This window comes from Felis catus, chromosome C2 (assembly GCF_018350175.1).
Source record: "Felis catus isolate Fca126 chromosome C2, F.catus_Fca126_mat1.0, whole genome shotgun sequence".
Classification (NCBI taxonomy): Eukaryota; Metazoa; Chordata; class Mammalia; order Carnivora; family Felidae; genus Felis; species Felis catus.
Genome location: NC_058376.1, coordinates 109872829 through 109898528, shown reverse-complemented (window position 1 = coordinate 109898528; position 25700 = coordinate 109872829). Strand labels below are relative to the sequence as shown.

Genomic DNA, 25700 nt, shown 5'->3' with positions numbered 1-25700 from the left:
GGCTACAGCTTCAGCTGAAGGGTGACACATGACCAGCAGAGAATAGTTAAGGCTGGCCTCCCAACATGGGAGAGGCCCTGCTTATATAAAGTTCCCGTTCCAGTTCCCACCAGTCCAGTATGCTAAGAGGAAAAAGGGAAAGAAGAAAGGCTTGGTCCTGTTCAGTTGGAGGAGACTCACCTTGATTAGTTGATATTGGCAGGCAACTCAGGCAGTCAGTCCATGGGTGCTTTTTGGAGCCCGGGTCCTCTGTTTTAAGTCTGGCTTGTATATGGCGCTGCATCCCAGTTTTGCTCTTGTAAAAGAAGCAGTTTAACAATAACAGCCAATAGAAAGTGCCCCAAGTGAATAATGTTTTTCACTTAAGGCTTGTTCCCATGGTCTCTAACTGTCTCACTTCTGGTCAGGCATTTCCCAGGATGCTTGAGGGTAGCATTCCTCCTCAACTCAGCCTCATGAGCTGAGGGTGCCTTTCCTCACAGTGCTGGGGTCTGAATAAAAGCAGGGAAGAGAAAGTAGAAAGTTATATGATAATGAACTAAGTGAATGGAAATGGTAATAGAACTCTGATCATTCCTTTCATTTTCGTGGTAACTGAAGCTATATTTTGAACATGAATCTGCTCATGTGGAAAGTGATTGTGTTAGTCATTGCCATCCATACCCTTCAGTAAACACAGTAGGCACTTTGCTTATGACATGTTGTTTTATTTCCCCTTCACTCAGCAAATGGAAACAAAACCCACCTGTTACAGCTATAGCTCAGCACTCCATTTCTCCCTACCGATAGTAATAGACCTTGCAGCACAGCGTGGGTAAAGAAGAGTCTGAGGATAAATTCATTTTCAAAGAGTGTTGCTTCAGAAAGCACAACATGATAAACACGACTTTCTTTTTAAAATCATTTTCAAAGTTCTGCGGTATGCTTTTCTCTTTTCTCAGACCTATTCTTTCCTCCTCTAAGCAAAAATATTATTTTTCAATATGGAATTTAATCCTGGATTTTCAATTGAGTTGGATGATAAGTATCACACTGTTAAAATACAAAGAGTAGAAATTGAGAGTAGCTGTGGCAATACCATTGGAGGCCTGGAGACATTTCCTCTATCATTAACATCGTTTTTGGGTTTTCCATTCAATGTAAATTTAGAAAAGAGACACCTAAGCACCTTGTTGCCCTGGTCTTTAGGATATGACAGAAGAGGCAAGAAGGTTGGAACACTTCCATAGGTTGTGGTAGAATTGCAGCCATTAGGGAGCTGGAAGGGATATCTGTATTTGCACTTCAGACTCTGCTATTGCTGGCAGTGTAATCTCGGGCAAAAATTGTTATACTTTCTCTTCTGTTTCTGTGTCTGTTTCCAAATCTGTAAAATAAGGGGGCTTGTCTGGAGTATTTTTAGGCCCTTTCAAGTTCTAAAATGAGATGATACAATTTTAAAATCAGGTTAACTTTATCATAATTCTCTGCCTACTTCACAATAATCAATATTGTCATAATAGAAAAGGGAAAGCCTGTAAGAACTGATGCTTGGGTTCTCCATGCTTGCTCTGCCCCTGCTATGATGGGATGGAGGCCCTTATCAGTATGAAGATTCTATAAAATTCAAGCAGCCTGGAATGTTGCACCTACTGAAGGATCCTGGCTGCCCTGGAGATCTGAGTGAACCTACATAAGCTTTGTATGGATGGGAAGTAAAATTTATTTTGTAAGTCAGTCATTTTTGGTGTTGAGTTTTACTGGGTGGTAACCTAGCTCATCCTAATATGGTTAGGTATACCATTGCCCCCACACAGTCAGTAAGTGGTAGAGCCAGTTTTAAAAATCATAATCTGGCTCTGCATTCTGAATCACAACCGACATATATTTTCCAATTATTTCCTCTTAGCACCTCATGCTTGGGAACACTTCCAATGGATGTTGATTATCATAAATTTGTTTCTCAGAAAGAATGTTTGAAATGTTTTATTTTCCACAATGTTTTATACTTCAAAAACATTTTTCAAAATGTTAATTTATAAACAACCTTTTACCAAGGTATATGTTTTATAATACATATATATATGGATATGTTACATATCTATACACATATATCTTATATATGAGTTTCTTGAAAGTAGTAATTAGCCATAATCTGAGCCATAATCTCATTTTCTTTACAATATCCTCTTGATCTTAAAAAAAAGATAAATCACTCTAAATGCTTTTCAAATAACCAGTATAACTTTTAGTAGACTAGGAAGAAAGATTTCCAAGAGACCTCTTTGTGCCTTAAAAAAATTTACTCAGTTCCTGTGAGTGAGCCTCGTTCCTCTGTCTCACAATAAAACCTTATGTCTTCAATTATTTAAAATCCAGTCTTCAAATCATTTAATAATATAAATTTATATTGATTTACATAGAAATTATGATTATATCAGACCAGCTGAAGTGAAGCAGTAGTCCACTGCTGCTTTGGTTACTTTAAAACGTATACTGAATATAGCATTACAGCCTAGGAAACAACCTGCAGAGAATTACATGGCAGTAATTTCATTAGGTTTTTAGTTTATGAAGTCCTTGATGTAATGATACCTTTGCAAAGCACTGAAGGCAATTCATTTCTGTAAAAGTCTGTATTATTTATATCTGAAAATCCTGAAAGAGTAGAAAACAGCATAAAAAATTCTTGTTGAATAAGGCAAAGTAACATCCTTTGCTATATAGGGCTTTAGCAATAAAAAAGTAACCACAGGACCAAATGGAAACATTTAGCTTTGTTTTATGATAATTAAAAAAAAACGTCATAAATAAAGTTAATCATGAAGGTATAATATTTTTTTTTTTGTTTCTAGAAATACAGTGTTATGCAGGCAAAATATTTTAGAGGACTGGCCCAGCTTAAAATTCTTACTAACTTATTATCAAAACTCAAATGAAAGACCTCATAAATTATCCAGTATATGTACAATACATATAATATACAAATAAAATCTAAATTATATAAATGTAATAAATATATAAATTTATTATGTATATATATAATTATATAAAAAGTATATAAAATACTTGCATACTCTGCTTTAGCTGATGGTTTTCCAAAAAAGTGACTAGCAATTTGGCATCATAGGAGAGCCCAAATGCTGTGATTTATTTTCTTCTTTTTCAATATCTTATCAGAAACCTACAATGTTTAATATAGTCTAATAATTATGAATAAGGGCATAATTTAACATGGCTCAAAGTCAAAGACTAAGTTCATGAATTTAATCTTTAGCAACCTGCTAAATATCCTGTCAACCCAAAAATGCCCCTCTATATTTTGGGGGGTTGTTTCAAAGGTCTCTCAAATGGGAGATTCCATTATTTTTTAAAACCTATTCCCTGGATGAGACAAAATTTGGAAGTATGTACATATACAGTTAATATATGTAATATGTTAATGTAGATTAGCTACAGAAAGAAATAAGATTTGTCATTATGGGTCACTGCTTACTCAGTTTTTACTCATTTTGGGCAAGGACCTTGACTAGGATAGTTATGTAAGGTCCACCTAGCTATATAATAAAGATGGTATCTGGAGGAGAGTTTTTATGTAAAACTGTGTGAAGCTATTGAATGGATTGAAAATAACAGTGCACTCTGTAGATAAAAATATAAATAATATTTGACTACTCTAAACACAATGGTAAACTATCAACTTTCGTTCATTTATTCCACATCTATTTGAATGTCTGAAGGTCAGTCAGACAGTGTGCATTAGTGGTAAACAGAACATTATGTTTTCTGTCCTTGTGAAGCTTATGATCCAGTCATTTTTCATACTATCTTCTCTCTTAAAGTCCCCTCTGATTAACCTTTCATCCAGGGGATTCAATACAATAAATATTTGATGCTTAGGATTAGAATGTCCTTCTGCACAACAAATTGAACAAGCCTTACATTAGAAATGAGGTAATGCAGGGGGACCCCTGTAGCTTATTTTCCCAAGGTCCATTTAAACTACAAGTAGTTTCAATTTTAGTATTTCAAGGATAGAACAATATCCTGAGCTAAGTACTATCACTATAAGTGATATACAAAGGAATTCTGATACTAATTTTTAGTTTCTTTTCAGTAGGGACCTGATGAAAATTCATAAGTAGCTATGAGATTAGTTCTTGGTTCTAGTCTGGTACAGATTTCTTTTCATCTTGCATAGTCCCTGTTATGCTAGTCCTCAATTATTATGTGACCGCCCCTTCCCCTCCCTGCCACCATCATTCCTGTTCCACATCCGCGTGTGCTGGGACATTGCTTCCTTAAGTAAAGCCTTTCTTAGTGTTTTCAGAAACTTTACATCTATAAATGCTAAAGGTTTGCTTTAAGTACCCAAACTTCATCGACCATGTTCTTAAAGATGGTTTCTCTTTCCAGTCCTTTGTGAGATAAATGCCACTCATTTCCCTAGGAATGGCTTCTCTGTGTTCAGTGCTCTGGCTTTGCTTTCTTACCCGAGCAGTCTGCCCTATAGGAGCATCATCATCTTGCCTTGAGGTGATATCTGGGGCATGGTAATAGGAAATATGTTTTATCTCCTGTCTTTTGTCAGGAAGTGTACTTATTGAGGTCCCTTACTTCATTAAGTAAAGGGAATGACTTAGAAATATTTCTTGGTTTATTTTAGAGGTTGGCAAACTATGGTCTGTCTTTATAAGTACACTCTTAAGGGAACATAGCAACACCCACTCATTTAAGTCTCTTTATGGTTACTTTCAAGCTACAACAACAGAGTTGAACCCTGAGTAATTGTGGCAGAGACTGTGCAATCAACAAAGCCAAAAATACTTATTATCTGGCCTTTAAAAAAAATTGTTGAGCCTTGGGTTATCTAAAAGAGGAGCATGTTAATGCACAGTGATCTCAAATTGATAAAATGTTTGGGTCATTTGTGAGAGTCAGCACATCCACATCTTATGTATTCTAACATATATAAGAATATGTATTATATAGTTAATTTTATATTAATATGTAAATACATTTATATGTAATTAATAATAATGTCAATAACATGAATAACAATGTCTAACATTTATTTTAGTTCTTATAATGTGCTGGACAGTCTTCAAAGTTATTTACATGTATTAACTAATTTCACAATTCTATGATGTAAATATTAGTTTTAGCCCCATTTTCCAGACAAAGGAACTGAGGCACAAGAATAAATAACCCATCTAAAGTCACACTGCTGTTAAGTGAAGGGATTCGTTTTTGAACCCATGTAATCCAGAGACAGAACCCTGGCTTATAGAAGAGGCAGATTGTATGTGCTTTATTTTTCTGCCCTATTCTCTAGATTTCTTGCCTTTGCAAACATCCTGTGAGCTTCAATAAATCAGAGGGATTGCTGGGGAAGAGAATGTCCTGAGGCAACACACATTTCTGAGGTCCTAACTCAGTAAATAGAATGATGCAGATGGCCACCCATTGTTTCTTTTCATTTAGTATCATTGAACTCCAAGGGTTTTGAAGACATTATCTCAGTAGCTCTTACTTCCCCAAGGAGTAGTGAAGCTTTATCCAAACTCTACAGCTGACAAGTTAGAGCATGCAAGCAAAATCACATGCTCAAGATGATACTATGATTCAGTGACTAAGGTAAAAATGGACCTTCCTTCTTTTCCTCATTTGTTACTTATTCACAAGGGCAAAGGTGTCTGGATTTTGTTCTGAGAAATACCCCAGGTTTTGGGGTGTGTTTGAATGGCAATTTTATTTATTTATGAGGAACTTATAAAATCTTGAATGAAAGAAAGACATGGTAATGGCTTAGAACTAGTAGTCCTATAATGGTGAAAGTGATACCAATTCTCTGGTCACTGTGGTAGAGAAGCTGGAATCCAAAAACCTAGGTGTGATTTCTCTCTTCCTTTTTTCCTTCCTTCCTTCCTTCCTTCCTTCCTTCCTTCCTTCCTTCCTTCCTTCCTTCCTTTCTCTTTCCTTCCTTCCTTCCTTCCTTCCTTCCTTCCTTCCTTCCTTCCTTCCTTTCTCTTTCCTTCCTTCCTTCCTTCCTTCTTTCTCTTTCTTTCTTTCTTTCTTTCTTTCTTTCTTTCTTTCTTTCTTTCTTTCTTTCTTTCTTTCTTTCTTTCTTTCTTTCTTTCTTTCTTTCTTTCTTTCTTTCTTTCTTTCTTTCTTTCTTTCTTTCTTTCTTTCTTTCTTTCTTTCTTTCTTTCTTTCTTTCTTTCTTTCTTTCTTTCTATTTATTTTTGAGATAGAGAGCACCAGCAGCGAAGGGGTCTAGAGAGAGGGGGATAGAGGATCTGAAGCCAGATCCGCATGAGCCAGAGGCCAGCCCAGGGCTCAAGCTCACTAGCTGTGAGATCGTGACCTGAGCCAAAGTCAGAGGCTCAACTGCTCAACCGACTGAGCCACCCAGGCGCTCCACCTGGATGTGATTTCTAACGCTCATCAGGCTTGCTTTGAATCCTTCAACAAGCCACTTAATCTTTTCTATAGCTCAGGTCCTCTATCTTCATAGACAGGATAATAATATCTATCCTGAAGAACTTTAAGAGCTCAGATGAAAAACATCATAACAGCTTAGAATAAATAATGGTGAGTTTCTGGTATGCTTATCTTCATAACTGACAGTTATCTTCAAAACATCATCAGCCTGGGTTCTCAGGTAGATAATAATAAAGGGGAAACAGTTATGATGAGGAAACAGTTATCTCCTTCCTTTCCTTCCATGTCCAATACATAATCAGAACCACAAAGTCACTGCACACATTATGCCATTTCTCATTTGACGCTCAAATTAAAATGTGCAATGAAAAGAAGGAAGAGAAGAGGAGTGTGTGGGGGGAGAATTATAGTAGACCTGTGGTATCTAGGCTGATACATTTTGGTACTGGTGGTGGTAGGTATTGGGGTTGGAGGAATATGGCCCGCCTAGCAAGGTCAGGGGTAAGAGATACAAACTGATAAACACAGATTGTATATTTTAAAATTGATTTGTCCAGGCAGGATTTTTTTAATGTTAATTTATTTTTGAGAGAGAGAATGTGAGCAGGGAAGGAAGGCAGAGAATCCAAAGCAGGCTCTGCACTGTCAGCACAGAGCCTAGCGTGGGTCAAACTCACGAATCGCAAGAGCATGACCTGAGCCAAAGTCAGATGCTTAATTGACTGAGCCACCCAGCTGCTCCTGTTCCAGAAAGGATTTGAGATGAAAGCCATGAAGTGAGACTGGAAAATGGGTTAAATATAGATACAAAGTGATGACAACAAAACCCCCAAATAAAACAAAACAATGCTCTCGCTATGCAGAAGTTAATTCCTATTATCAGTTTCATGTGTACATACAAATGGAATCTATATACATATGTGATCATACTTACATCTTTTGTGGTTTTTTTTTTATGGATCAGACTACAATGGAGATCACTTCATATCAGCATTTCATTCCTATTATATAGCTGTTTTGTATTTGACTATGTGAATGAATTATACTTTATTTAATTAGTTACTTAAAAAAAAAGTTGTAAGGGGCACCTGGGTGGCTCACTTGGTTAAGCGTCTGACTTAGGCTCAGTTCAAGCCTTGAGTTGCGCTCTCTGCTGACAGCTCAGAGCCTGGAGCCTGCTTTGGATTCTGTGTCTCCCTCTCTCTCTGCCCTACCGCCACTTGCACTCTGTTTCTCTCTCTCTCAAAAATAAATAAACATTTTAAAAAATTTAAAAAAAGTTGTAAGGGTTTTTTTCTGATTGTTTTGCTGTGAAAATATTGAATGAGCATCCTTGTACATGTATCAAAGCATTTTTTATAAGTACATATCCAAGGTAAATTCCATATATTAGAATCACTGAGCCAGTCACTTTAAATTTTGACAGATTTGACTATGTGCCTACCAACAAGTTGCACCAATAGCAATAGCATAAACTCAAACATTATTAAGACTGCCTGTTTTTCTCACATTTTCACGAGTACTGAACATTTTGAAAAATTTTAATTTTTCATCAGTCTACCAGGTTAAAAAAATATGGATTTATAAGTGCCTGTTGTGTGTGAAGGGAAAAAGTTTATATGTTCAGATATTTATTCTGAATTTGTCAGTTACATTTTGATCTTGTTTATGATTAATTTTTATTTTTTAAAAAGATTATATTTTATTTAGGCTATTGCACTTGAGAGAGCATTCATTAATGGGAAACCACTCAAAGATAAAGGGGGGCCTGGGTTGTATAGAGGCAAGTGAACAAAGGAACTACTGATAGAGTTGGAGAGGGGTCTTATCTGGAAAAATGCCAGAACATGGTTGTCCTTTTTTGTATTTAGTGATTTCCAGAACATAAAGGGTGGGAATCTCTCAACCATTACTGTTCTCTTGGAGCCAATGGCTCAGATAAAGTTCAACGTAGTCATACTCCCCTTTTGTTCAAAATAAATTTGGTCACTGAACAACTTCGAGATCATCAAAATCTTCATGAGTGGGGACAAGCAGGATCTAAGAAATAGTATCTCAAGGGAACTTGTTAATCTACTTATGTTTTTTTTTTTAAAGAAGTTTTTACTTTTTTTTAAATGTTTGTTTATTTTTGAGAGAGACACAGTATGAACAGGCAAAAGGAGAGAGAGAGAGAGAGAGAGAGAGAGAGAGAGAGAGAGAGGGAAAGAATCCCAAGCAGACTCCACGCTGTCACCACAGAGTCCGACACAGGGCTCCATCCCACAAACCACGAGATCATGACCTGAGCCAAAGTCAGACACTCAACTGACTGAGCCACTCAAGCACCCCAAGAAGTTTTTACTTTTAAGGCAAATTATTAATATTTTCATTTGTGTCACACAAAATACTTCACATCAAAAGCATACAGTAAATTCTGTCATTTTTTGTACTAATATGGAAGCACTTTTTGCATTTACATTTTTACTTGTTGAATATATTTGGTATGAGAATTTAGAAGAGAATTTAGAAAAGGATTTTGCTTGGTTTTTATTTCCCAGGTATCTATCCAGTTGCTCCAACATATTTTATATAACCTATCTTTTCACAACTGATTTGATATGGCACCTTTAGCATATAGGTATAATAGTTTCCCATTGAAATAATGCCTATTTCTAATTCTCCATTCACAGATTATTTTCTGTTGATTTCTTTCCAATGAAATAATATTTTTACATAAATTCCGTTGGACTATAATATGCATAAGAAAAATGTGCAAGTGATAAATGTACAAATCAATAAATTTTCACAAAGTGAGCTCACCTGTGTAAATAGTACTTGGGTGAAGAAATACTTTACCAAAATGTCAGAAGCCCTCTGTGCCCCTTCCAGTTACCATTCTCCCCAACCCCAAGAGTAACCAATGTCCTGACTTTTCGTCTGTAATTATAAACTAGTTTTCCTTGGAAATGTAAAGTATGCACTCTTGTATGTCTACCTTCATTTGCTCAGCATGATGTTTGTGAGATTCATCCATGTTTTTTTATATAGTATTTCTTTCTCTTTGGTATATAAATTCCAAATTTATGAATATCCCACAATTTATCAATTCCACCAGAGATGGACATTTGTGTTGTTGTCAGTTCAGAGTTATTACAAGCAAATGCTTGTAGATTTTACCCTACTTGCAAGCTAATAAGTTCGCTTGCTGCAGTTTCATGACAAAATACAGGGGATTTCTGGTTCAGGAATAAAGAATTTTACTACAGCAATAGCAATAGAATATCGGTATTTTCTTGTGCCAATTTCCCAAGCCCAACTTTCCTCTGGGTAACACGCAGAAGGCCAGATGACCACCTGTACACACAGTGGAGATTGGTTTGCAGGAGAGAAACCCTTAACTAGCTTAGGGAATACAAATAGAGTATCATGAGCAGTAAGCATACCTGCCCTTCACTCTTGAGGGAGACACTATTTTTTCTTCCAAGGCTGTAAGCAAACCTGCCTTTTACTTTGGAAACACATCACTGAAAAGAGAATCTAGAAAGACAGTTCTCTGTTTGTAAGACATGTAGAAACATGAGATATGCATGGATAATTATCTCCCAATAAGAACAGAACAAGTATACCCACTATTACCATTACTGTTGCACATATCGATGGGGGTCCTAACCAATGTTATGAGGAAAAAAATACAAACGATTTTGAAAGGGATGAAAGTTGAGGAAGAAAACTAGCATTATGTGCAAACGATAATGATCATAAACCTAGGAAACAAAAGAACTTACAGACAAATTATTACAACTAAAAAGAGAATTTGTTGAGCAAAAGATCAATTTTTAAAAATCAGTAGCAGCAATAACCAACTAGAAAATGTAATAAAATACTTATTTTCATAATTTCAGCCCTTGAAGCAGTAAAAAAATCATGAAATGTCTGAAGAATTAATTTAACCATGAACACTCAAGCCCTACTTGGGAAAAACCTTAAAACTTTAACAAAGTGTCCGACTTCAGCCAGGTCACGATCTCGCGGTCCGTGAGTTCGAGCCCCGCGTCAGGCTCTGGGCTGATGGCTCGGAGCCTGGAGCCTGTTTCCGATTCTGTGTCTCCCTCTCTCTCTGCCCCTCCCCCGTTCATGCTCTGTCTCTCTCTGTCCCAAAAATAAATAAAAAAACGTTGAAAAAAATTTTTTTAAAAAAACTTTAACAAAAGGTCTAAGGTCTTATTCTTAAATAAATGAAAAGATATTCCATGATTCTGGATAATGTGACTTAGTATTACAGTGATAGGAATTCTTTCTAAATTTATCTGCATATTCAAAGAATTTCCAATCAAAAATCTAGTTGAAGTTTTTTGAAGAACTCAATAAACAACTTAAAATTTACTTGGAAGAATAGAAGTTCATTAATAGCCAAATTAGTGTTATAAGAGCAAAATAATACATGCAATGAAGCCCTTGTTCTAAAGGTGGCATGATATTAGTACAAGAACACATGAACTAACAATGCAACAGAACAGTGAGTTCAGAGACAGGCCTGTGCATTTCTGACAACATATATTACAAACATATCACCATGAAGCTATAGAGTAGGTGATGGGTTCCTTTATGGAGAAAAATAAAAATGGACCCTAACCATGTACCATGTATGAAGGTGATTTTGGATGGATGAGAGACTTAAATGTAAAAGGCAAACTATTAAGATCTTTTGTAATCCAGAGAAGTGAAGGTCTACTAATTAAAACTGAAAACATACAAATCAAAAAGGAAAAATATTGATGAAGCTTTTTACATCAAAATTAAGAATTAAATATTTCTGCTAAAAACCAAATACCGTGGACAAGGCTGGTAGAGAGATTACAAAAGGAAAGAATATTTTTATGATTGCTAAAACCAAAGAAAAACAAAAGATGATTAATGTCTATCAAACGTAATAGCTTCAGGGTTCCTGGATAGCTGGCTCAGCCAATTGAGTGTCTAACTCTTGGTTTCAGTTCAGGTCATGATCTCAGGGTTGTGGGATGGATCCCCATGTTTCTGTCTTTCTGTCTCTCTGTCTCTCTCTCTCTGTCAGGGCACCTGGGTGGTTCAGTCGGTTATGGTCTGACTCTTGATTTTGGCTCAGGTCATGATCTCAGGAATTGTGAAATTGAGCCCCACATCAAGCCTTGCTCTGAGCTCTGAGCACGGAGACTGCTTAAGATTCTCTCTTTCTTCCTCTGTCCCTCTCCCCCACTCACATGTGCTCTGTGTCTCAAAATAAATAAATAAACTTCAAAAAAAAAAAGATCCTCTTTCTGTCTCTCTCTCTCTCTCCCCCTGCCTCTCCCTCTGCGCCTCTACCTTGCTTGCTCTCTCTTTCTAAAATAAAAATTAAAAAAAAAAAATAATAGCTTCATCTGTAACTGGCTTATTTCACTTAGCATAATATCCTTAAGATTCATTTGTATTGTCACATATTGGAGAATTTCCTTCTTTTGTAAAGGCTGAATAATATCCTCTTGTATGTATAGATCACATTTTCTTTATCTACTCATCTACAAATGCACATTTAGGTTGTTTCCACATCTTAGCTGTCACGAATAGGGCTTCAATGAACAAAGACGTGCAAATATCTCTTCAAAATGACTGACAGTACTGTATAGGACACTTAAACAAATTAAGAGAGTAGATCTCATGTTAAGTGTTCTTACAACAATAAAAGAAGAGAAGAGAAGAGAAAAAAAAGAAAAGAAAAGAAATAGCTCTAAATAAACATTCAGAGGACAACCATCCCAATGTAAAAACTGGAAAATGGTATGAACAGACAGTTTATTGAAAAGGAAATCCTAAAAGCCAAGAAACATATGAAGAAATATAAAAAATAGAGAAATGCAAATTAAAGCAATGATCAAATATTTCGCACCTATTGAATTGACAAAAATAAAAAAGCTGAATGATGCCAAAGTTTAGCAGGGATATGGAAATATAGAAACTTTCTGCATTGCTGGTTACAGTTATGGCGTGATGCAGTCTTTCTGAGAAAGCACTTTTCTGGGGAGATTAAAGAAATTCAAATCTATAACCTGGTATTTATATGAAGGTTTCGTACATATACGTAAGTGGACATGTACCAGTGTGTTTGTCATAGTCTCGGCTGTGTGAGTGGTGAGTTGAGGTTATAGTGCCCATAACTGGAAGAGAGAATAGCTAAATGTGGTTGATGAACATAGGCCGCTGTGAAAAGTACTGGTGAGTCACACACAGAGCAATAGGAATGAGTCTTAGAAACTTCGGTGTTTAAAAAAAGCCAGTAGGGAAATGGAGGTACGATACTATTTACATTTGTTGGAAATAAATGCACATAAAACATTGAGTCACATTTTATAAGGAGACACTGAAACAAAAATGTAAATAGTAAACACAATAATACATTGGATCCCTAAGGGGTAAGGGAAATAGGATCAGGGTATAGAAATAAAAGGAAAAAAAATTATTTCATTTGGGTTTTCAAATATATTTGCGTAGAGTTGAGCAAATCATTCTCCAATATTTTTTTATGATTTTCCCGGATCTTAGCTATTTCTCTCCTTCTAAGTTCCATTTTGAATATATATTTTTTATTTTGGCACTCTACTTGCTTGATTAGATTGTAGTGGATGATCTATTTTATTGCTTTATTTAAAGCACCAGCTTCTGAGTTTATTTTCTAATCCACTGTTTTTCTTCTTTTAACTCATTAAATTTGAAAACTATTTTGGGGGCGCCTGGGTGGCTCAGTCGGTTAAGCTTCCAACTTCAGCTCAGGTCACAGTCTCGCGGTCCGTGGGTTCGAGCCCCGTGTCAGGCTCTGTGCTGACAGCTCAGAGCCTGGAGCCTGCTTTGGATTCTGTGTCTCCCTCTCTCTGCTCTGCGCCTGCTTGCATTCTGTCTGTCTCTCTCTCAAAAATAAATATTAAAAAAAAATTGTAAGAAACCACTATTATTATTTTTAACTTCTTGGATTACATAATTATTAATTCCATTTGTTTTTGCTTCACAATGTGAATGCTTGAAAATATATTTTTTAAAATCTATTCTTTGTTACAGCTAAATAACTAAATCACATAGATTCTAATTTGAAGTGAGAACGGAAGTATTAGTCTGTTATGTGCTGGAACCAGATGGTATTTTCCCATTGTGAATATACTGCTGTGTATGGAGAATAATTCTGGAGTAAAGTAGCATCTTCTCTTTTGAGCTCAAATTAATCTTGGTTCTTCATTTCCAACTGTTTGGATATGTTTATTTCATTGAATGACCATCACATTAAACCCTTATTCCAATTTCAGTGGCAAACCCTACTAATCACAATGGGATTTATCTGTTGCTTGAAAATGAATAACTTTCTTTTTTGGGTTTTGTTTCCTTGGGTGTTCCCTGGCTATGGCGGATACTAGAGTCTTCTTTGATGCCTTCTCAAAGAACTGGCAGATTTACATGGTATGAGCAACACAGGAGGGGAGATGAAGGAGAATGTAAGGGTTCATGTTACTTTCATTATCATCATTTAAAAATTTATATGCAATTTGGCTGTTTTTCATTTAGATCCAAAGTTATTTGAAAGGTTTTCATTTTAATTGCCAGATGGGAGGATTAAAAAAAATATTTTCTCCATACTTCTAGTAGTATTTTTGAATGAGAGAAAATGGCCCACACTATTTATAAATTTTGGAATGACTGCTAGGAATTTACCCAAGGGATACAGGAGTACTGATGCATAGGGGCACTTGTACCCCAATGTTTATAGCAGCACTCTCAACAATAGCCAAATTATGGAAAGAACCTAAATGTCCATCCACTGATGAATGGATAAAGAAATTGTGGTTTATATACACAATGGAGTACTACGTGGCAATGAGAAAGAATGAAATATGGCCCTTTGTAGCAACATGGATGGAACTGGAGAGTGTGATGCTAAGTGAAATAAGCCATACAGAGAAAGACAGATACCATATGTTTTCACTCTTATGTGGATCCTGAGAAACTTAACAGAATCCCATGGGGGAGGGGAAGGAAAAAAAAAAGAGGTTAGAGTGGAAGAGAGCCAAAGCATAAGAGACTCTTAAAAACTGAGAACAAACTGAGGGTTGATGGGGGATGGGAGGGATGGGAGGGTGGGTGATGGGTATTGAGGAGGGCACCTTTTGGGATGAGCACTTGGTGTTGTATGGAAACCAATATGACAATAAACTTCATATATTGAAAAAAAATAAATAAATTTTGTAATGAATTTAGGTTTTTGTGGTCATATAAGATTTAATTCATTTTTTTGAAAATCCATAGGTATTTAAAAAGAAGCTATATTCTCTATTTCAAGGTACAGCATTTCACAGACTTTCATACAACTCTACTCTGGACTACAGTGTTAAAAGATAAACTGAGGCATATTAAAAATTTTAATAATTTATTTTAGCAAAAATTGATTTGAATTGGGTGGCCCGAACCAGAAGTAGTTAGAAGTGCTTCTCTGAGAGGAGCTAGCAGAACTACTTATAGTGGGAAGGTATGGAAGCAAAGAAAGGAAATGATTGATTGACTATAGCTTAAAACCTAGTTGACTATTTTGCAGTTGGTTGTCCTTACGTTTCCATTTCCAAACTTGGAGGCATTTGTAGGTTTAGATTTTGGTTTGTTTATGTAGGCCACCATGGCATTAGAGTCACCTCCATCTAATGGCCTCCTCGTTTAAGTTAGCAATGGAGACATAGGATTGTTCTTGTCATCCTCTCACCACCTTCCGTACAAAATTTACTTGTTTGGACAGCTTCATTAAAGGTGGAGTTTTATTCTCTGTTTTTCATTGTTCTCTTTTAGGGCAGGAGTGGTTAGTTTTTGTTTTTTTAGTGTTTGTTTATTTTTGAGAGAGAGAGAGAGTGGGGGAGGGGCAGAGAGAGGTGGGGGGCAGAGGATCTGAAGGCTCAAACTCACAAACAGTGAGATCATGACCCAGCCCAAGTGGGCCACTCAACCGATAGAGTCACCCAGGTACACAGGAGTAGTTAGTTTTATAGAGGACAGTTGAGTAGAAAAACCTTTTCACTATTATCTTTCATTGGAAATCCCCCTAATAAATACAGTTTGAAAATAATAATGATATTGATAATGATAATGAAGCCCAAGTTAAACATCTAGAGCTCAAGAATTCATTTGCTTCAAGTGAAAGCAGAGAGCCTATGCTGTACTCATGTTTGACAGTAAACATCCTTCAAAATACTTCCCAGGACTCCTCCAGTTCTCTCTTTATACTGACATTTTATTGTACTGAAGATTCTCAGATTCTTAGAATCTTAGGGGATTGTTAGAACAAAACCTTATGTATATATTATAATAATAATAATTATATATATGTATATATATATTAATAGAGTTTGGTTATAATGGGATTCAGCCAATTAAAAAACCTAAAATTTGCATTTTATAAATATTTATAATATAAAATTAATATAAATCCTATAGTCAACTTTTTTTTTTTAATTTTTTTTTTCAACGTTTATTTATTTTTGGGACAGAGAGAGACAGAGCATGAACGGGGGAGGGGCAGAGAGAGAGGGAGACACAGAATCGGAAACAGGCTCCAGGCTCTGAGCCATCAGCCCAGAGCCTGACGCGGGGCTCGAACTCACGGACCGCGAGATCGTGACCTGGCTGAAGTCGGACGCTTAACCAACTGCGCCACCCAGGCGCCCCACAACTTTCTTAAACAAAGCCAATGAACACTACCCGTTGGTAACAGAACTGATTAATAGTAAGGATAAGAAAAGATCTTAATATATATCAGTAGTGGGTGAATAAATAATAATTATGAAAGAGCAAAGGAAAACCTGCATAATGATTTTCTCTTCTTTCAGAGTCCCCTGCTAGGAAGATTTCAGATTGTATTGTGTCACATGAGCACCCAATATTTGTTTTATTGAGTTGAACTAAACTGCCTTTGTAAACAAACAAACAAACAAACAAACAAGAAAATGGTGAAGAAATAAAGATGTAGCTAGAATCATAGCATCCTATGATTTTAGGTCAGGTTCTCAATCTCTGAAAAAAATTTGGGTGTCTTGACCATGTTGAGACTGAGAGGAGTTTTTAAAGCATTCTACATAAGGGGCTCTTGAAGAAACTAGGTATGGAAAAGTCTGAGGAAAAAACGTTTTTAGGGTTTTGATGGTAAAAGTAATAATAGCTTGCATTTATTGAGTGGTCATTACATGCAAGCGTCTCTTCCAAATGCTTTCCGTACAGCCACTGCTGAACATTTATGGGGTTTTCACATGGAAGTGAGATTAGATATGTTCTTTGATTCTCCATCTGAAGAAATTAGGACCATACTGTGCAAATTAGAAAGAAGCAGATTTAAAGTGAATAGATAAATTTTAAACCACCAGGACTCTTTGAAGTGGAAATGAAGATCTCCCAGAGTAGTGAGATTCCCTATCATGGGAAGTGTCCAAAGAACATGCAGGTTCTCACTGGCCCAGGACGTTTTCAAGATAATTCATAATTCCAATTGGCAGTTAGGCTGAGTGACATTGAAAGCCTCTGTCCATTCTGAAAAATCCATGATTCTAGGATCCATTTCTTGGATCTTTTTAAAGAAAGTAATCATTTTTAGAAACAAAAAATGCAGGCTTTCAGTATTGAGATGTGGAAGTTATCAGTAAATTTAAACTTGTCCTACAATATTTTAGGACAGACATTAAAGTTGTAAGTTGCAGGCCAGTTTGTATTTGATTAATAAAACCAATAAAATACACTCATCTCTCTAAAACATAGCCCTAGAAGAGAGTTTTTACTGTTAACCTAGCCGATAACCAACATACAACTCCCATCACTGTATTGAAGATGACAAGCGTGCTATGAGACTATAAAATATTCTTTTGGTAGTGCCACTTACCTACCATTAAATACATGTAATATATAAATCTAGTTCTTTAGAGATTTCAGATTTTTCCGTCTCTCCTTCCCTCCCCTTCTCTCAGTCCCTGTTTGTGCGTCTCTCTTCTTGTTTCTTACGTAGTTCTTCCAGACACAGAATTTTCTTTTAGGAACTTGTGGAAACAGAAATGGTATGGAGAGAAAATATAATTAGAACTTTTTGTGTTCTCAGAAGAATTACAGAAATGGACTCTTTATCCTTTATTACACTCCAGCATCCTTAAAATGAGGATGCATCAGTACTTTTTTTCTATATTACTTTTAATATTTTTATTTGTAAAGTGACTTACAGTTAACTAAGAAATTTTACCCATGTTGTGATCATCTTTACTCTCAATAAAGTATAGTTGAATTCACAAATATTTGCCAGCATTCATTATCACTTGCCTTTTGCATATGATAACAGACCTTTAACATTTACAATAGCTACATTTCAGACTATTTCAGTGTGTACAAGGAATTACGATGGCATATAATTTCCCTCATAGAATTTTTTTTTTCTGGTCAAGAACCATCTCTTTTTGGGAAGCTCCTAATTCTCTGCATTTTAGTCACCATCTTGAACATTTGACTCTGTTTCAGAGAACACTTTAAATAAAGAACAATGTTTCTGTGATTACAAATAGATTGCAACAAAATTTGTAGAGTTTGAGATGCTAGATTTACTCACCAGCTAAATGTCTCACTCTTACACAAAAGACTTGTCATGCACAAATTGGCAAAACTAGTGATAAATTAATACATGGCATGAACTTTTTAGATGCTTAGAAATACTCAACATGATGAATGGATGAATGTTGGATTGGGAATGACAAGCCCCAGCTATGTGTCAAAGAAAGAACTGACTTTCAGTTTCTGGGAACTGCTTTCATGTTTGGAGTGTTTATCTGAAGTCAGTGTTGACAGGAACATAATATTTTATGGGGCTTTAGAGACTTTGATAACATGGAAAAATATTCCTTATGGAATTAGCAGAATAAAGAACTTGTTTCTGCCTTAACTCTGTGGTTCTGAGGCTGTGCATTTTATGGCCCCAATAGTAGTTGGGTTGTGAGTAATTTTTGAAGGAGACTCTGGAGGTTTGTCTGTGCTTTGGAGGAATGGCTTGAGTGCTTTAGAATCTAATGAAGTGTTTCTCTGAAGCTATCAAGATGGCTAGTATGGTGAACTTTTCCCAACTGAGATTTCATGTAAGAATAATCAGAGATAGCACATTGAGGGCATAGTAGGCTTTGTGGTAAAAATCTCAAATATCTGATGTCTTTCTGCAAAGAGTAAGATTGATTGCCTACAGACACTGAGACTTTGTAATTCAAGTAAATAGATAAATCAGTTTCCACCATTTAAACCTGAATTTGACACAAATCCCTAGATGTGTTATGTGCAATTTGCATCTAAGCATAAAAGTCACAGAATCATGACTCATTCTTCTTACCTACCTACTCCAGAATTAGTGATTGATTTTTTTTGTAAGTCTAGAGAGCAACTATAATCCAGATGATGAGTAAAGCTTTTTAAATTTTACTAATAAATTGTTTAAGAACTAAATCAGTATTGTGATATTTTCAAGCTAGTTTTTACAAAGACTCTACAGACTGTTAGGAATTTCATAGCATTTTGCTATTACCTAGTTGTGATGGGTGACTCAAAGTTAAAAATAAATGTGGTCTAGTGCATTAAGCTCTGTTTTTTGGTAATTATCCTAAACTGAGTGTCAGTCCATGTCATTATAAATAAAAGTTTAAAACACAGGATGAATTTTAAGAGTAGTCAGTATTATTAAACGCAGACAAAAGATACAGGGTCCCTGAAATAGCCCCATGTATTTTAAAGGAAAGTATTTTTATTTTTCCTTGGAAGAGCTTAAAGTCTCAATCTGCTGTTAGAATCAAAGGACTGCACAGCTGTAAAGGACCTTTTGGATCATTAGTCAATGCCTTATTTTGGAGAGTTGGAAACTGAGGCTCAGAGAGGCTAAGTGACTCACTCAAGGTCAGGAGCGAGCTAATGGAGAGCTGGCCCTGATTCCACGTCCATCAAGAATTAAATAATGCTTTAATTTCTTTGGCAGCAATTTTAAGAATATGAACTTTCCTGATTCTGATAGGCCTGTGGAAACTGCTTCAGACATGACTTTCTGGTGCTCTAAGCCTTTTTTTTTCTTCCTCTTCTTCCAGGAAGAAGATGAGGTCTGTCCAGCCTCATTTCCCTGCCTCTCTCCCTCCCACCATATCTCTGATAGATTTTTCTGCAGGTCCAGACCCACCTGATTTATGGCTAGATATTAATGAGGGGGGATGTGTAATGTAGTCCTGTTTATCTTTTGCCTCCAGCTAGGGACACTTTGGCTTAAACCACCATCTCAAAACTGTTTATTTCCTCTTAGAAGATATCATTTGAAATCTTATTTTCTATAAAGAGTAAAAATCAATGAATGAAATGAATAATCCATCAGTAGTTCATTTATTTAACAAATATTTATTGAGCAATTCTTGTGGGCCTGACATCGTGCTAGGAAGTGGAGATACAAAAATGGATAATCCATAGCACATGTCTTCAAAGACTTGGCAGTCTAGTTACAGGAGTTATAATAATGTTGTGTTTCCTGGAGCACAGGTGAGGCTTACTTGATGCAAATCACCTCCCTCATACCAGGAAGCCCTTGAATGCCTTATGATTCACATCAAATGTTCCAAACTAAGCTTTAAAATTTTTATTTAACAATACACAACACTTAACCATGTGCCGGGCACTATTCTAAGAACTTTACAATTGGTAATTCATTCCATCTTCAGTCAACCCTAAGAGGTAGGTTCTATTGTTATTCCCACTTAAAGATGAAGAAACAGGCACAGAGAAGTTAAGTAAATTGCCTAAACCCACAGAGCTACTAAGTAGTGAAATTTAGGATTTGAACCCAGGTAACCTGTGTGCCTAGCCACTATGTTAAGGATGTGGACTAAATGAAGAGGGAGCACTGATGAATTCCGTGTTTAGTAATAAAAAGGGGAGGAGAACGGAAGGACATTAGAGCTTCTGGAAATTAGTTTAAGAAATGATTCAGAGAATGAAAAGGGTGCTATGAAAACTTTTAAAGATTTGATGTGATTGTAATGTGTCCATATTTTGATATTTATGTTATTTTTTTTGTCTGTTTGCCCATAGTAAACTACAGAAAGATTTTTAGATAAAATCTGGTGTGCTTATTTTGGGATTCAACAGAAAATAGGCCAGGAAAATGGCAACAGATTTTCTTTTAAAGCTTCCCCTTTTCTTTGATAAGTATCATCACTATCCACTGAGTCTCCCCAACCAGAACCAACAGTCTATCATAATTGGACACTCATTGATATCACCTGAGGGGAACTTTTAAAAATCCTGGTATTTGGGTCAGAGTCTGGCCCAATTAAGCCAGAATCTCTGGGGTGGGAATTTTCTTTTTCTAAGCTTCCCGGGCAATTTCAGCGTGCAGCTGTGTTTGGGAACCAATAGCTTTAAGTGCATTTCAAATTTTAGCATGCATCAGAATCCCCTAGAGGGCTTATTAAACATAGGTTGTTGGGCCCTATATCCAGAGTTTCTGATTTAGAAGGTCTGGAGTGAGGTCAGAGAATTTATATTTCTACAAAGTTCCCAGGAGATGCTTATGCTTTCTTCCTGGGTACTCTGCTTTAAGAACCCCTGGCTTGGAGCACCTGGGTGGCTCAATCCGTTGTGTGTCCGACTTTGGCTCAGGACATGATCTTGTGGTACGTGAGTTTGAGTCCCATGTCCGGCTCTGTGCTGACAGCTCAGAGCCTAGAGCCTGCTTTGGATTCTGTCTCCCTCTCTCTGTCCCTCCCCCATCTCAAAAATAAATAAACATCCAAAAAATTTTTTAAAAAAGGAACCACTGGCTTAACCACTTTTCCATACTCTATCACCTCCCCCCTTTTCTTAAAGCTTATTTACTTATTTTGGGGGGTGGTCAGAGAGAGAGAGAGAGAGAATGAGAGAATGCCAAGCAGGCATTTAATGTTTATTTATTCTTGAGAGAGACAGAGTGTGAGCAGGGGAGGGGCAGAGAGAGAGGGAGACAGAATCTGAAGCAGGCTCCGGGCTCTGAGCTGTTAGCACATAGCCGACGCAGGGCTCGAACCCACAAACCGTGAGATCGTGACCTGAGCCGAAGTCGGACACTTAACCAACTGAGCCACCCAGGTGCCCCATTGAACAATTCTTTAGTGAGGATTTCAGCAAACAGAAACTTACACATGATCATTGCTAATGTAATTATCATTGTAGTGATTTTTTTTTAAGTTTATTTATTTTTAGTAATCTCTACACCCAATATGGGCCTCCAACTCACCACCTCAAGATCAAGAGCTGCACGCTCCTCCTACTCAGGCAGCCAGGTGCCCCTGTAGTGATTTTTGGATACAGACTGCCTTCTGAAAGAAATTAAGAGCTTTTTAAATCTTAACATCTAAAAAAGTTGACATGTTTTCCGGAACTGGATGTTGTAAGTCACTATATGAACATAATTTAAAATATTTAGGTTTTGATTCTCTTCATTATAGTCAGATACACTTTGCATGTGCATAGTGGAGTGAATTGTGGTCTTTCAGTAATGGGATGTATTTATGATACTAAGCATACCATTCAGGGGTGCCTGGGTGGCTCAGTCGGTTAAGCGTCCAACTCTCCATTTTAGTTCAGGTCATGATCTCACAGTTTTGTGAGTTCAAACCCCATGTTGGGCTCTGTGCTATCAGTGCAGAAGGAGCCTATTTGGGATTCAATTTCCCTCCATCTCTGGCCCTCCTCTTTTCAATCTGTCTCTATCAGATAAACAAACTTAAAAAAAAACATACCATTTAAAACATCCTCTAACTTTGGCAGTGAAATTTTATATAAATTGTATATAAATTGTGAGAAATTGACACATTCTCAAATTAACATGAGGAAGAAGCTAATGATGTGTATATTTTTATTAAAAAATTTTTAAAGTTAATTTATTTATTCTGAGAGAGAGACAGAGAGCACAATCAGGGAAGGGACAGAGAGAGAGGGAGAGAGAAAATCCCAAGAAGGCTCTGCACTGACAATGCATAGCAGGGCTCAAACTCACAAACTTATGAGATCATGACCTGAGCCAAGATCAAGAGTTGGATGCTTAACCAACTGAGCCACCCAGGGGCCCCAATGATGTGTATTTTTTAAATCTCAACTTAAAACTCTAAATTGTTGTGAGCTCTGACTAGAGTTAACCACAATTACATATAATCTAAATCTTTGAGTAGAAATTTAAGGGTTTTTTGCATGTTGATTTATATTTTATTCAAGTCATTTTCCAACTTTATGTGTATCAAAATCAACTAGAGACCTTTATAATAATTCACAAGCTGTCCCACACCAAATACAACATATCAGAATCTCTTGGAGGAGGAGCACAGGCATCTATATTTATAACAAGTTCTCAAAGTGATTCTGACACATAAAAAAAAATAATAAAGCTGTTTTGTTTTCTCATTATAAACTTTTCAACTACCCCTAAAAGGGACTTATTCAACATTAAGAGAGAGGTAACGGGGCGCCTGGGTGGCTCAGTCGGTTGAGTGTCCAACTTCAGCTCAGGTCATGATCTTAAGGTTCATGAGTTCAAGCCCCGTGTCGGGCTCTGTGCTGACAGCTCAGGTCCTGAAGCCTGCTTCGAATTCTGTCTCCCTCTCTCTCTGCTCCTCCTCCACTCGAGCTCTCTCTCTCTCTCTCTCTCTCTCTCTCTCTCTCTCTCTCTCTCTCTCTCAAAAATAAATAAACATTAAAAAAAAGTGAGAGGTGACTATTTACTAGATCTTTGTTGCATCCTCTGTACTGTTGAATAATAATAATAACCATCCAGAAAGATAGGTTATTGTTCTTCTGAATTGTATTTCAAGGAGAATGAGAGTGAAGAAGGCCCTTTGTCAAGATCTGAATCCAAGTGACACTTTTGACTATAATAATCTCAAGAAAATAAGCCAAAAACAAAATGGTGGCCATTATCCATTGTTTTTTGTTTTTGTTTTTGTTTTTTTTTTTGCTATTAAGCTGCCACAGAGTCAGTCTAAATCTAGGTTCCCATACTTCAGGATCATTAAATAAACTAATATTTAAGTTAATTTGTGATGCAATGATACATTTCTGTCTTCTTAAATACATGGATCATATTTTGATCAAAATGTTGTCTCAATATGTTCCTTTCTGTCAGTACATAACTAATTCTTATGCCCAAGCTTAGTGTAAAAGCCCAAAGATACTACTTGATTCAATGTTCTTTTTGGGGTAAACTTTACACTCTTAGCCCAATCACACCCATGTGCATACAGGGGATGGATGGACAGGCAAAGTATGAACACTCACAGTGTCTGTTTAATGCTTTGCGCCGCCGTGCAGAAGAGTAAGGCATGGGTAGAAATTTAGTTTTGATTTAGGATGTAACTGAAAATTTTAAAAGGCAACATTACTCTATCTTTTTATATATATCCTTAGTTTATATAAAACTACACACAAGGTTTAAAACAAAAGTTTCTGGGGTGCCTGGGTGGCTCAGTTGGTTGAGTGTCCAACTCTTGATTTCAGCTCAGGCCATAATCTCATGGTTTGTGGGATCAAGCCCTGTGTTGGGTTCTGTGCTGACAGCATGGAGCCTGCTTGGGATTCTGTCTCTTCCTCTCTCTCTCTGCCCTTCTTACATTCATGTGCATGCACACGCTCTCTCTCTCTCTCTCTCTCTCTCTCTCTCTCTCTCTCAATAAACTAAAAAAAAAGTTTCCTATTTTCTTAATATGGTAGATATTTGTTTTTTTGCTACCCACCATTCGTTCTCTTACCTGTGGTGAAACACCCCAATTTTCCCTTTGGGGAATTATTTCTCTGTTGTGTGCAGCAATGATGCTTCTGGTATAATCTTAATTTACCACATTTCCAAGAAGATTCTACTTTGTCTTTTCAGCAGTACTAATTTGGGATGTTTCCCTGGTCAAACATATAATTATAATAACCACTATTTATTGGGCAACTCTGATTTGCAAGACACTATAAATATTTCAGTATGTAACTCTCAGAAATAAAGACTGCTTTTAAAAACATAATCTGACTAAATCTGCAGTTGAGACTTCGAATTGTATTTGCATACTTTATTGTACATGAAGAGAGACAAAAAACTGATCATTGCCTCACATCAGACAAAAGGAAAATGTCTGAGGAAGCATTTCCTAAGTTTGTCATTCTTCGTTCATTATGGACTCCATATTTCCCAAATGAGCTTGATTGCCTAAAAACATTAAGAAGCCACATGGTAATGACACAGTCAGTTTTACCAGACATCTCAAAGTTGTGATTATTTCTTTGTAATAGAGCATATAAGCAATGAAATGAATATAGAAAGAAATGGTAGCAGAATCTGAGAAGAGATAAGAAAAGGAATGATATCCTATCTAGGAAGATTCACAAATCATGTGGTTGCCCTTTTAGCACTTCACATGATAAAGGTAGATTCAACAACAACAATAACAATATCAATCAGGTAGTGATTGTTTACTATCTGTCAGTCGCTATTAATACCTTACTCACTTACTGCATTTAATTTTCAGAATGGCCCAGAAGGTAGTAGGTACTCTTTTATTATGCAGATGAGAATAAAGTCTGAGAGAGGTTAATTGCTATATGATGTATCACTCAGCTAGTTAGTGGTAGAGCGGAGATTGAAAATCATATTTGCCTGAATAAAAGGTTCATAGTCTTTCTATTAACACTACACTGTCTTGAAATTGCCTTAAGAGGGTAAAAATGTATTTATTTTTCATGCATTAACCCCATCTCGTATTCCTTTTTACTTTATGTTGCATTAAAACAAAATATAATTTCTGATATTTATCTAACTACTTGTTGGATATTCGGAAATTACTAAATAAAATTAGTATATATATGAATAAAAATGTATACTAATATACTATAGCATATTAATATACTAATAAAATTAGTAAAACATGACTTCAAAATAAGTAATTTCATTTGTTTGCCATAATGTGTGTTCTAGCAGTCAGAGAAAATGTCAATTTTAATTTTTACTTTGCTTGAAGCATTGTTAACTAAATTAATACATTCACATTTATCCCATGAAAGTTTTCAGACTACGATGAATAATGTGCTTTTCAAATATAATGTAGCAAACTATAAAATAGGGCATAATTAGGTTGAGTGAGTTATGATGCTTAAAATCCAGATCTGTCATAATGTCAAATAGTAAAAGGGAATGAAGCCACATATACAATGCAGAATCATTTATCTTTTATGAATCTGGTGAAAAGAGTACTAATGAGGTCTCT

The 25700-nt window shown here is 36.2% G+C and overlaps 1 long non-coding RNA gene across 3 annotated transcripts in view; it reads left to right on the top strand.

Moving 5' to 3' along the window:
• The window catches only part of LOC111562286, a 437724-nt gene that overhangs the window by 78930 nt on the left and 333094 nt on the right, over window positions 1–25700 (top strand). The window lies entirely within an intron of this gene.